Raw genomic sequence first — 11,117 nt, 5'->3', positions numbered from 1 at the left:
TCGAGGAGGGGAGTTAGAGAAATGAGAAAGGGCCAAGGCCGTCAACAAACTGGCAGCATTAAAACGAACACCAATGAATGCACTGCTCTCAAAAGCTGTTGCTAAAGACCAAATGACTGCATTTAATATGACGTTATTATACAGGACCAAAGCCCCGAATGTTTTTTCTGTAGCCCCGGACAATTCTCCCTCAATAATATAATACATTAACCGTGCTTTACGGCAGAAATGTAATTTCCTGTGTTCAGTGAATGCAACAGAGTCAAGACACCAGGGTTGCGTTCCGATAATCCAAAAATCAGCTCCTAAATTCTAACCCTATCTCCTATTCCTTGACCTCTGAGTGAAACGTCACGGGGTTAAGGGATAGTGGATAGGAGAATTCAAAAGGATTTAGGAGAAGAGACCGCGGTACTTTAGAGAATCCGACTGCACTTTCACTATCCGACGTGTTTATGATGCGCCAGTGGACGTCATGAATGTGCGTCTGCTGCTGTGGGGAAACTATGGAAACTACAGTTTTCTATACAGCGGACTACAACATGGATGTTTAATAATAACGAGGGACTACTGTAAACTCATCTAGAGACTCTGCACCGTGCTCTGATGCTGTTGCTTTATGAACGTGGACAACAGAGAAACATATTCTTCATGACCAAAGTTGGAATTGAAATAAAAAAGGAAAGTGAAACTTATGCTCATCACCCTCTCCCTCCGGTCCACATTAATACAAATGATCCCAATACGTATGATTGTATGAACTATGAAAATATCTTAAAATCAATACAAATGTATTTATTATAAACGTATTTATTATAAACGTTAGTCCTTAACATCTATCACTGTGTATATCACCATTGTCCATGCTTTTATCTTCAGTAGACTGGACTACTGCAATGGTGTCTTCACAGGTCTCACTAAAAAATCTATTAGAAAGCTGCAGCTGATTCAGAACGCCGCTGCTCGAGTCCTCACTAACACTAAGAAAGTGGATCACATCACTCCTGTTCTGAAGTCTTTACACTGGCTTCCTGTGTGTCAAAGAATAGATTTCAAAATACTGCTGCTGGTTTATAAAGCACTGAATGGTTTAGGCCCAAAATACATTTCTGACCTCCTGCTAAATTATGAACCATCCAGATCTCTCAGGTCTTTAGGGACTGGTCAGCTTTCTGTCCCCAGAGTCAGAACTAAACATGGTAAAGCAGCGTTCAGTTATTATGCTCCAAATATCTGGAACAAACTCCCAGAAACCTGCAGGTCCGCTGCAACTGACTACTTTTAAATCCAGGCTGAAGACTTTTCTTTTTGTCGCTGCTTTTAATTGAACTATTCATATCTTAGACTGCACTGTAACTTTTATCCATGTACTTTTTCTTTTAATGTTTAATTGAACTATTCATATCTTAGACTGCACTGAAACTTTTATCCATGTATTTTTTCTTTTAATGTTTATTTTATTAGCTTTTCTTTTTAATGACTGATTTTAAATGCCTTTTTCTTAATGGCTTTCATTTTTTGTAAAGCACTTTGAATTTCCTTGTGTTGAAAAGTGCTATATAAATAAACTTGCCTTGCCTTGCCTTGCCTTCAAACATCTTTTAAAAGTTGAACAAACCCCACACAGCTCAGTAAAGACTGTGAAATGTTGACTTTATTTGATCATTTCAGTAAAAACTAACGTTCATATTTCTCTTTTTGATTATAATACTGATGAACGTTCAGAAAAAAGCACTTTGGCAACTTACCACATACGTTTTAAAATGCTTAATAAGCACCGTAACTTTCATGATATAATTTCTCGGTCATAATCGGTTGTTTCCGTGAACGGCCGACTGTTGAGTGACGGCAAATGCTGCGGCTGCAATGCATTGTGGGGCAGCATTTTCTCCTCTCCTTTCGGTTAGGGAGGTCCAGTGGTTCCTAAGCTAAAGGAGGTTATAAAGGAAGTTTGAAACCTCCTTTCCTTTCATTTGGAGAATTGGAACGGCACTTATCATGGCTGCCAGTGACGTACTTCCGGGTCATTTCACTCCGTTAGGAAGGTTCCTAAGCTAAATGGACTATTGGAATGCAACCCAGACCAACCGAGAAGCCCCTCACTGCAGTGCATTGCAGTGCACTGCAGTTGCCTTGAACGGAAGTCCAAAAACGGTTATCGTCACGTGGTTCATGTAGACGAGGATCGTTCCCCGGAAGTTCATGGCTGGCAATGTGAATGCATTGATAACAGGAGATAGAACTACGATTTTTGGTAATTATTAGTGAATAAAGGTTTTGATTTGCAATATGTATACAACATATCGATGTGTATGTAGTTACATCAGTATTTGAAAAAGTTACATTTGCTAATATTTGAGGATTAAGATAAAATAAGAAGTACTTTATTGATACCAATTTGGGAAATGTTTGCTTTGCAGCAGCAAAAGACAAGGCATTGTACATAAGACAGTTAAAAGACTAGAATTAAACAATCGAAAATTTAAACATCTCAAATAGAAATAAAATAGCAGAAAATATACATAGTGTGAACAGCTATCTTACCTGTTAACATATACATGTTAGGCTAACGTTGCCTTGGTTAAAGAGCCTGTTGCTGTTGTGTATTGCTTTGAATTGTTTAAAACAAATATTATCTTCTTAAACTTGAATAGTAGTCAGGAGCATCACTTCCTAATATTTGATATATTTAGAGGGAGAGAGGGAAGGAAGGTTTCAAAATTCAGATTAGATTCATTTCTACAATTTCTTTAATTCATGGTGGTTTCAGTAATCCCCATGTAATTGAGGACATAAGTAATCTAAATGAGTAATGTCTTCTTTATGACTTTCAGAAAGGACAGGAGACCGACAGGTGCCAATGATTGTCAACTGACAGTAAATAAATGGAATTCAATAAACATTGAATAGCATGCATGCAGTTTGTCTGTGCCTTTTCCTCCGTGTTGTCCTGGCATATCGTCTCCCCTATGGTTTGCTGTGCTGCCGGGGGATGCTCCAAGCGCTCAGAGAAAAGAGTATGAATGTACGGTTTCCCCACTGACACAGAGAGGAGGAAAGAATGTCTGGCTCAAGTCAGCAGGAGCAATTTAACTATCACAAAAGACAACAACAGCAATAACATATGTGAGGTAATCAAAATTTTCACAAAACGAAAACCACACTATTGGGAAGCTTAACGTCTGTTTAATAAAAATAAGGAACAGGGAGAGGCTTGCAAAGCTCTGGGAGTTGAGACTCAGGTGCAGGGTGAGGGTCTCATTGCAGGTCTTCAGGCTCCATTGAATCCCCCTGGGGTTCTTGTGCTGAAAGAGGGAGACAGGAGAAAGGGTTAGATACATCTAGCAACCTATAGGATGGGAAATTGCTGACCTATTTTAAACGTACCTTGTGTTTTCACTCTCACTTAAGTCCCTCTCCCTTTGCCATCAATCCAACATCAGCTGAGCTGCAACATAATACAGACAGCTAATAATCAACAGAATCACAAGGACATTATATGGCTCTGCTAAAAACACTCACTCATAAGTTACGTTTTTGTTTACTGTTTAGAAGTCTCAAATATCCACTCTCGATCCATATCAATAGCGATGTATCACAAAAATAGCTCTCTTCCTTATTATTGTGTAACGTTAACTATATTATACTAGCTTGAACTCCAAGATGGATATCCTAATTTTACCACCTCCACCCACCACAATCACACGCCCCAATGTTATATTTAACTAATATGTAACTCCCTCCACCCCGGATAAAAGCACGTTAAGAAGCCCCTTTTCTCTAATTCCACAACGTTGGAGGAAATAACATTAGGAGAATGGATTAATAGGCTGTTCGTGGTTAACGTGTGTTGCTAACTTTATCCGGCATCCTAGCCTAATCTGTTATCTTATCTGTAAACGTTAAATATACTGATTGAAGGGATAATCCACTAACATCCTTTAATACACATAGTTAATTTGATTAAGATATTCTGATAATATCCGCAATATAAATCTTTAAACGTCTTCTTACCTTCAAAAGTCCATCACGAACGGTCTATTATGCTGCAACTCTAGTGCGCTTAGCCGCAGATCCTCTCAATAGTTCCCCGCAAGCTAACTTCCGGGGAACTATTGAGAGGCTCCACGACCCGCCATTGCTGTAAAAAACTGGTCCATTGGAGTGAACGGAGATGTCGTAACTCTTCTATTATATGGCTCTGATATATTGACTTCAATACATCATTTTTTCGAAATAAGGTCCCATGGAGGTCCACCGGTGGACCTCCATGGGACCTTATTTCGAAACAATGATGTATTGAAGTCAATGGAGAGATTATCTTTTGATCCCGTTTGAATTGTGCCACGAATTACACATATGATGTTTGTCAATTTAAAAGATAATTTTGCAAGTAAAAAAAAAAAAATGTGTCGTAAAACTGTGAAGTAACACATTTGTTTGTGTGAAACGCTCAATGAACTACATCTCTGGGGCCTCATTTATAACGCTGTGCGTAGGATTCACGTGGGAAGGTTGCTTACGTAGTAGAAATCCAAAAAATAGGTACAGAAATGTTCCGACATTTTCCGATTCACCAAACTTTGCATACCGGCGAGGAAAGTGCCGGTTTCCCTTTATAAATCACAATCGACTCGAAATGCGGTGCAGCTGTTGCGGGCTTCACGTAACGCCCATATTTGCCTATAAATAGTCAAAGAAACTCTCATTAATTCATTCATTTTGACTGACTTTATGAAGAAGATCGCAGGAAATGACGACAGAACAGCTAAAAAAGACACACCGTGCAAGATTGGTTGCGTTCCAATATTCCATTTAGCTTAGGAACCTTTCTAACGGAGTGAAATGACCCGGAAGTCCCTCAGTGGCAGCCATGATAAGTGCCGTTCCAATTCTCTAAATGAAAGGAAAGGAGGTTTCAAACTTCCTTTATAACCTCCTTTAGCTTAGGAACCACTGGACCTCCCTTACCGAAAGGAGAGGAGAAAATGCTGCCCCACAATGCATTGCAGCCGCAGCATTTGCCGTCACTCAACAGTCGGCCGTTCACGGAAACAACCGATTATGACCGAGAAATTATATCATGAAAGTTACGGTGCTTATTAAGCATTTTAAAACATATGTGGTAAGTTGCCAAAGTGCTTTTTTCTGAACGTTCATCAGTATTATAATCAAAAAGAGAAATATGAACGTTAGTTTTTACTGAAATGATCAAATAAAGTCAACATTTCACAGTCTTTACTGAGCTGTGTGGAGTTTGTTCAACTTTTAAAAGATGTTTGAATGGTGATATACACAGTGATAGATGTTAAGGACTAACGTTTATAATAAATACATTTGTATTGATTTTAAGATATTTTCATAGTTCATACAATCATACGTATTGGGATCATTTGTATTAATGTGGACCGGAGGGAGAGGGTGACGAGCATAAGTTTCACTTTCCTTTTTTATTTCAATTCCAACTTTGGTCATGAAGAATATGTTTCTCTGTTGTCCACGTTCATAAAGCATAAAGCAACAGCATCAGAGCATGGTGCAGAGTCTCTAGATGAGTTTACAGTAGTCCCTCGTTCTTATTGAACATCCATGTTGTAGTCCGCTGTATAGAAAACTGTAGTTTCCATAGTTTCCCCACAGCAGCAGCAGACGCACATTCATGACGTCCGCTGGCGCATCATAAACACGTCGGATAGTGAAAGTGCATTCGGATTCTCTAAAGTACCGCAGTCTCTTCTCCTAAGTCCTTTTGAATTCTCCTATCCACTATCCCTTAACCCCGTGACGTTTCACTCAGAGGTCAAGGAATAGGAGATAGGGTTAGAATTTAGGAGCTGATTTTTGGATTATCGGAACGCAACCCTGGTCTCGCAGAACAACACACGTCACCAAGATGGCCGTCACTACTGTCTTGTCAACAAAACCATTGACTACCCTCACCAGTGGCGTTTCTCCTGGAGGTCAAGGGAAGCCAGGCTTCCCCTGTTTTTTCGGATTGTAGTTATAGTTTTAATAAATAAATAAAAACACTTCGTTTAGTTTCGGAAATTCTTTGTTCTGTGTTGCTGCCGGCCCGTCTCTCCCCATTCTCATTGAGTATTTTACAAAGAGTGAAACAGCGCCCCTCTAGATGTTATGGTGAAACAGTAGATTGCACTCTCTGTTGCGAGAGGAGGCTAGCCGAAATTGGCTTCCCTTGGTGAAAAAAAATTGAGGGATTGACCAATCAGATGAGGCTCACGTCATGCCCCTGCCAACCTGTGATTGGTCAGGGCCATGCCAAGGGAAGCCAGAGGCGGCTGGCTTCCCTTGCCTCACAATCCAATCAAATCGCATCAATTTAGTGTTGCAGTGACGCATCCTAAAACCCGGAAGTAAGCTGCGCTCGGTTTCCCTCGACAAAAAAGCAATGGGATTTCTCCACAAGGTTTTGGAAAATATCTCGAAATAAGGTCAGTGGAAAACGAACCTGTTAGATCAATGCACGTTTTGTTCAGTCGGATAATATCCACATGTCTACCCTACTTTTATAATTTTCTAATCATAAATCTAATCGATAGAAGATAGATAGCGTCACTGCACCACTCTCACCGCCGTTAGAAAGTAGCAAGCAACTGAAGCAAGTGCAATTATGGAGGGTGGAGATTTGGAGTATTTAATCAAAAATAATTGTACTAAACTTCCGCTACAGCAGCAACAACAAATAAAATCTGATGACAGGCCGATGCCCAAACTGGAGCTGTGTACAGCGAGGAAAAAAGGAGCGAATCGGACGTAAAACGTTAAAGGTCTCCTAATTTAGTTTGTGAATTAATGCTTATTAGAGTTTGGGCTGGAGAGTGCGTGCGGACCTGTCGGTTAGATCAGGGGTTCCCAAACTTTGCCATGCCAAGGACCCCCATATAGCATTATCCTTTGGCGGGGACCCCCCTGTTGCAATTTTTTTTTAAATGATGAGTACATGATGATGGAAAATATGACAAATTAATCATACAGCTTAATATATTTTCTTAATATATATTTGTATTAATAATTAAAAATCAGTTATTCTTCTAAACATTTTTTGTATTTCTTTTGTTTGTCATTCATTACATTCATTGTGTCTTCTGTTATAAACATTCTTAACACAATATTAAACAGTAATATCAACAGTATATATATATTTAAAGCATTTTTAAAGTGATTTCTGTCTTTATAATATTATATAATTTTGAACAGTAATATGAACAATTAACATATTTATATTCATATATATAAACAACAATATTTGCTACATCCGTGCTCTCATCCAGCTGCAGACTGAAATATTCACTAGCTCTCACTTGCTCCAAAAGCTGAGCAGATACTGATACTGATACAGATTCAGTTTCACTCTCAGAAGCGGCAGCTCGATTCTGATTGACTTGAAGGGCGGTCGTGTGATTTAAAAACAAAAAAATAAAATATTAATAAATGTAAAAAATATATTAAAAGATTGGCATCAAATGACATGAAACACGTCCAGAAGAATGTCATGCAAAGCTGCCTGCCTGCCTTCATTTGATTCTCTCTGAACTGCCTGGTCTTTTTAATGTCAACCATTTGTGCAGATAGCATGAAGTAGAAAAGATCGGCGATCGCCGATGCTAGCGTTAGCATTTCTCCCCCGGGCTTAAATTGTGTATTATAGAATAATCACACCGGTGACAGTACTCTTCAAAGGGTTCACGAAATATGACTACTACTCTTACTGTTTAACATTTTGGGTTACTTAATGTTACTTCATATTAAGGCTAATAAAAATGACAAGGCTGTAATGCTAACTAACGTGCTAGCTACTAGCTAGGTAGCTAACTTGATCCAGCCACTCCTGGTCCTTTCATCAGACGGGAAGCGAAAGAACGAGCAAGACCCATTGCTGGTATGATAACAACCTGGTACTAAGCACACAGGCATCTTGTTAAAGTTATCTTATTTTAGCCAGCGCCATATAGATAGATTATATCTATATGGTGCTGATTTTAGCTATCTCTTAGTGGAGGAAAACAATTGTAACATCACTTACGCGACTCTGGGATTTGTAGTCTTTCTAGTTGCGTATTTTTCATAGTCTTATATTTCAACAGTTTTACGATAAACTGTGACTTTTTTGACATGGAAATTATTTTTTAAGATTGACAAACATCATATGTGTAATTCATGGCAAAATTCAAACGGGATCGAAAGATACGTTTTCTCTCTCCATTGACTTCAATACATTATTTTTCCGAAATAAGGTCCCATGGACCGGAAGTAGATGGCCGTGACTTCGCCACTCTATTGCGATCAACGTCTTGCTAGTGCATTGCATGATGGTTAGTCATTTTGTCCGACTTGCTCTGGAGGCTCGCCTACATGAGACGTTGAAATCTCGCGGGACAAAGACGCCTGCAGACTTGAGAGCGAGGCGCGGCGAGGTGGCGCAGTTCCTCTCCACGGGCTGCGGAAGCGAAATGCTTGATGGGAAACGACTCGCTGGTATCTCGAGCTGAGTGCTCATTGGTGGTTTTTACCCCGTGCTGCTGATGAAACTCTCCAATTGGCTCAGCAAAAGTGTGTTGTTGTTTTGTGTCAGTTTTACGTCGCCACTTCCATTCACATTTTTCATCATTGTTCCACAATGTTTATCATGAAATTAATATCCATATATTTTATACTATACTTGCACTGCTTACCGTTTTCATACTTTATATATCTTAGCATATTCATACACTGTTCATACTGCTAACAGGCTGCTGTGTATATCTAGTGTATTCACACCCCTCACTGTTTATTCATCATTCAATTCATTCTATATTTTATTCTGTAGATTGTGTACATTACTTTTCACTTTACTGCTTGTTGCACTCCTGGTTAGAAGCTAAACTGCATTTCGTTGTCTCAGTACCTGTAATATGTGCAATAACAATAAAGTTGAATCTAATCTTGAGCAGGAACAAAAGTATTTACTTAGTACATATCTGATATTAACAATTATACACATGTGTGCATTCTTTATAAATGCAAACCGAGTCGAGCCGACTCCGGAGGTGGCGGTATGCACCTTAAAGTGGTTTGCAATCTGCCAAAAAACCGAGAGGAGAAGAAGAAAAAGAAGAAGAAGCCAACTCCGAGCTGTCCGACTTCAGGCGAGCTTTTTGAGACCTCCCCCGGCTGCGATCGGCTATTCTCGTCTACTTTCGAGGCGAGCCGCAGCTCGTCAACAAACAAGCCTATATACTGACTTCCCGCGTCCCTGCGCGCATCTAACCCACGGGACTGCGCCGCCCGGCACGTTCAAGTTACGTGTTCAGTACTACATGAGTTTTACCTTTACCCAATAAGAACGGACCCATATCGCCTTACTGCCAATCCCACGGAGCTGTAATAATGGATATATTGCACATGTTTGCTGTAATTCATTGTCACGGAGGTGATCTCTGGGCTCATAGATCTCGGCCTCCGTTACGGGTTGTTTCGTTTTTTGTTGTTGAAAAGTGTTCCCCTTTCCCCATGTCTGTCGTTGATTGTGTGCACCTGGTGCCCTGTGTTGTCTCCTCCCCCCTCACCTGTGTCCTGTTGGTTTGATTAGTGTGGGTGTGTATTTAGGCTCTGTTGCCCTGTCTGTTTTGAGGCTGGTAGTGTGGGTGAGATCCTTGTGGCTGCTGACTGTGTTCAGGGGAACAGCAATTGAGGCTGTGAATCATGTGCTTATGATTTGAATAAATGCCCACACCGGGTTGTATTTTTGGACGTTCTGCCTCTGTCTCCTTGCTTGGTCGGGCCGCTCAATTGTCAGCTTCACAATTGGTGTCAGAAGTGGGATTGACCAAGTGAGGAGGTGAAAATGCTGGAGGAGAATAACCACAAGTTTGAGGAACTAAAGGAGATGATGAAGTCATTCATGCGATATCAGAAGCAGGAGGAGTGCCGTTTGAGAAACATGGAGGAGCAGGTATCCATGATAAAAGAGAAACGGAGACTCTGGAGGCAAGACGGCAGATTGTCTGGAGGCTCGACGGGCGCTGGCTCTGCCGCTGAGGCATCAGAGATCCTGGCGGAGAACCGGAGATTGGTGCAAGAGCAGAAAGAGGAGCAGCTCCGGTTACAGAGGGAAGAAGAGAGGAAGGCAGAAGCATCGAGAACGGTTGGAAAGATGGCGGCGCACACGCAAAAGAATAACAAGCCAAGGAAACCTGGAGGAAAGGAGTCGTCGCAGCCTTTGATAATTGCCAAAACTCCGGAGTTCGTCCGGGATGTGATGGGTTCCGGTGCGGGCAGCGGGGAGTTCCACGTTTGCCGGCGCCTCCGACGCGGGGAGTACCAAGGGCGGGACTTTCTGAACAGGATGTCGGGGAAAGTGAATGAGGACATCGAGTGTCTCGATGAAGTGGAGCTGAGCAAACGGGCGGCCGGTGATGGAGCAGCGGGCCGCGGGAGGAAGCGAAAATGACTGAGGTGCAAGATGCAGATGGCAAAGATCGCCGAGAAGGTCCATCAGGAGAGAGAGCGCGTCAGAGAGCAGAACCAGCAGGAGCGCATGGGAAGGAAGAATCAGATCCCGAAGAGAAAGAAAGGGAAGCTTCCTTCTGACTACACGCCCCCCCCTGAGGAAACCAAGCTGCACAAGGGGAAGCAGAAACCTTGTAGGGAAGCCAAGATTTCCAAGACACTGTGCTTCCAGGGGAGAGGGGTAAGGAAATGTCACGGAGGTGATCTCTGGGCTCATAGATCTCGGCCTCCGTTACGGGTTGTTTCGTTTTTTGTTGTTGAAAAGTGTTCCCCTTTCCCCATGTCTGTCGTTGATTGTGTGCACCTGGTGCCCTGTGTTGTCTCCTCCCCCCTCACCTGTGTCCTGTTGGTTTGATTATTGTGGGTGTGTATTTAGGCTCTGTTGCCCTGTATGTTTTGAGGCTGGTAGTGTGGGTGAGATCCTTGTGGCTGCTGACTGTGTTCAGGGGAACAGCAATTGAGGCTGTGAATCATGTGCTTATGATTTGAATAAATGCCCACACCGGGTTGTATTTTTGGACGTTCTGCCTCTGTCTCCTTGCTTGGTCGGGCCGCTCAATTGTCAGCTTCACATTCATCATTTGTAAAATATTATACTACATGTGCTG

At 41.5% G+C, this 11,117-nt stretch overlaps 1 pseudogene; it reads left to right on the top strand.

The window, feature by feature from the left end:
* The first annotated feature begins 10,153 nt into the window (after positions 1–10,153).
* LOC117542075 lies at positions 10,154–10,970 on the top strand (annotated as a pseudogene).
* The last annotated feature ends 147 nt before the right edge of the window (positions 10,971–11,117 follow it).

Source organism: Gymnodraco acuticeps, unplaced genomic scaffold (genome assembly GCF_902827175.1).
Source record: "Gymnodraco acuticeps unplaced genomic scaffold, fGymAcu1.1, whole genome shotgun sequence".
NCBI classification, from domain to species: Eukaryota; Metazoa; Chordata; class Actinopteri; order Perciformes; family Bathydraconidae; genus Gymnodraco; species Gymnodraco acuticeps.
The sequence above is the reverse complement of the archived record's forward strand: the minus strand, read 5'-3'. Positions and strand labels throughout refer to the sequence as shown.